Source organism: Lissotriton vulgaris, chromosome 3_1, assembly GCF_964263255.1.
Source record: "Lissotriton vulgaris chromosome 3_1, aLisVul1.2, whole genome shotgun sequence".
Classification (NCBI taxonomy): domain Eukaryota; kingdom Metazoa; phylum Chordata; class Amphibia; order Caudata; family Salamandridae; genus Lissotriton; species Lissotriton vulgaris.
The window spans coordinates 105,146,156-105,149,494 of record NC_141689.1 but is presented as its reverse complement, the minus strand read 5'-3'; positions in this window follow the sequence as shown (position 1 = coordinate 105,149,494).

Genomic DNA, 3,339 nt, shown 5'->3' with positions numbered 1-3,339 from the left:
GTCCAGCCAGCGCTATACAAAACTTCAATAAATAAAAATAAATAAATAAATATTGCCTATGTGCAGGGGCATAGTCAACCCTGCGCCACCCCACCCCTGCTTTAGGAACTACAGCCTGGGTGAAGTTCTTTATGGGCCTCTTCAATCTGCAACTCATGAGACAAAGGATGAGCTCATAATTAATGTGAAAAGGTAGGCAAGTGAATAAGTGAAGGTATGGTTAAATGGCTGGATGGATTAGTCAAAGGATAAATGGATGAGCGAAAGGGTGAATGGATGGTCAATGACAGAAAGGATGGATGAAGGCATAAGTGGAAGGATTTATGAGGGTAAATAGATGGATATATGTGTGGAAGTTAAGATGGATGGATAAAAGGGTGGATGGATCAATAAAAGGATGGATGGACGAGTGAAAGGGTGATTAATCAGTGAGTGAATGGGTGGCTGGATTAAAGAAATGATGGCTGGATTGATGAATTGATAAGTGAAAGAGTGAATGAATGGATGGATAGATGAGTGAACGGGTCGATGTACGGATGGACGTGTCAGTGAAAGGGAGGGTAGATGGAAAAAAGGAAGAATAGATGAGTGAAAGGGTGGATGGATGAGAGAAAGGACGGATGGATGAGTGAAAGGATGGATGAGTGATAGGGTCAATGGATGGATTCATAAGTGGATGAGTAAATGGATGAGTGGGTGGATGGGTGAATGGTGGATAGAAGGATGGGTGGCTAAGTGAATGGGGGTTGGAGAGAGAAAGGGAGGATGACTGGATGAGTGAAAGCATGGATAAAGGATTGGCAGAATTAATGGCTGAATGGGTGCATGGATGTGTGAAAAGAAGAATGTGTATAGATGGATGAGTGAAAGAATGCATACATGTGTGAAAAATGAGGGTGGAGAGCTGAAAGAAAGGATGGATAGATGGATGAGTGAAAAGGTGAATGGGTGGACAGATGAGTGACAGGGTGGATGGATGAGTAAGTGAAAGGATGGCTGGATGGGTGAAATGGTAAATGATTGGATAGATGAGTGAATGGATAGATAAGTGGAAGAGAGGATGGATGAGTGGAATAATGGCTTGGGTAAAAGGGTAAATGGTTGGATGAATGGGTGGAAGAGTGGATGGATGAGTGAAATGATGGATAAGTGGAAGGGTGGATGGAGGGATGGATGAGTGAAATGATGGATGACGGATAGGTTTGTAAATTGTTGGAAAGGTTTGGATATGATGGGCACACAGATGGAAGGACAGAGAGAATGGTGAAAGACTGAATGATGGATAAAAGAATTAATAGATGAGAGAATTTAAACTTCAAATGGTGGATATCAGCGGTTTGATGGAAGGATGAATGCCTAGATCCTTGGACAAGAGAGCTCTTCTGGGGAGGGTTGCGAGGACCTACTTTGCTTTCTTGGTGTCATAGAGCTTTAGTTCAAAGTGAGAGGTATTAACATGTTCTGGGTACTCCCTTGCCTAAGTGTTACTTTTCTGTATTTGCTGTGTGCATATGTGTGGGATCAATACATCTTGCATATGACATTTTGAGTGACACCCAACTGCTACTTGAATGTTACACTACTAATGTTTTCATGTTTTGTTTTAGGTGTAAACTTTTAGGGAGAGCTTCTTAGTGCCATGAGCTGTGCATGCATATTGTATTTTTAGCAATAGGCAAGGCGTCAAAAATAAACTAAGTAATGATGCATTCCCTATTGTGGGTTCATCACAGCAAACCTCCCTTTAGTTCACTGATGTGTGCCGCTTTACATCTCACAATGGCACTCAGCTATGAGATGCTAGTAACAAAGTATATCCAAGCAGATCTTCCCAACCACTTCTCTCACCAAACAATCCTGCTCAGGACCATACGTTGTAAATAAAATATCAGACTGGACAACCCAGCGCAGTAACCATATAATTGGATTATTATCATATGAAATACCACAAAAGGCCTGCACAGTTTCTCAAAGCTGTGCGCATACCAAAAAAAAACATGAAGTACAGGATTGTCTCAACCTAATATAAACTTATTTTGACTTGTACTTAAGTGGTTGTCTATTTACTTACTTTTATACTATCGCGCAACATCTTCTGATGTATCTTCAAAACGTACCTTTTGACCCAAAGTTTTGTCCTGAATTTTTGTCCTGAATTTTGACCCTTTGTCCTGAATTTTTACACTTACCTTCCTGAATTTGCACCCATGCCAGTTGGTCACCCTAGCCATAACTCACTCGCAAACGGGAATGGGTCCCTGAGGAGCCCCTTTGTGAATGCGGGTGAACATTTTTTTAAGAGCAGGCAGTGGTCCCACGGACCACTGCCTGCTCCTAAACAAGGAAAAGAAAACATTTAGAGGGATATATACAATGAAGTGGTGGAGCATGTTGTTGGCCTCCTTGGCTTACCGAGACGCCTTGCCCTTCAGAAACGCGAGGCTGCACCATATTCAAAAGAATTTGGTGCAGCCTTGAGTTTGCCCGTGCGATTGCGCTAAGTTTAACAACTTAGCGCCAATGCAGGCACCCTTGCACCGGGGCGCAAGGGGGTCTGCATGCAGGGGAAGAAATGTTTATGTATAGAAAGGTCCCCCTTTCTACACATAAACAATCCTAAAATACAATTCTGTCACATTCATGTGTGCTGCTTTATGCACATAAACAAACCATGGCATTTTGCTTTTTCCATGTGTGCTGCACAAGGCAGCACACAAGGAAAAAGCAAAAAGGAGGTGAAATAATTAATTTCTCCTTGTTTCGCCAACTTAAGACCATGGTTTTCCTAATTTTGGCACTGCCTCCCATGTACGCCACCCTTGTACATAGGAGGCAGAATCAAATAGAATGGGTGTTGAGGTGGAACGCCAACCACAACACCCACTAAGCTCCCCTTTCACACTAACCATAGCGTGAAAGGGTGCCTTATGCACAAGGCAGCATTAAGCCACAGTAGGTTGCTTAATGCTGCCTTGTACATATCGCAAGCCCCCTATCGCCACCGGAAGGTCACAAAAAGTGCCATTCCCATGGCGATAGGGGCTTGTATGCCCCTTAGTTTTTATTTTTGTAATGTAGCCCAACTGCTTTATTTAAAAAGCGATCACAGGCATGGCTATTGTAGCCATTCCTAATGGGTTGCAAATTCGGATATTCCTCATTAATATTGACGAGGCTAGTCCATTTGTGACTTTGTTTACCATATTATTCCACAGAAATCTAATGTTTAGCTGAGATTTGGGCATCGACTCCTGGGTTTTTAAATTCAAGGGGGCAGATTTACAATGAAAATTACTCAATGCATTCTTTGAGTCACTTTCAAAGCACAGGAATGGGGCA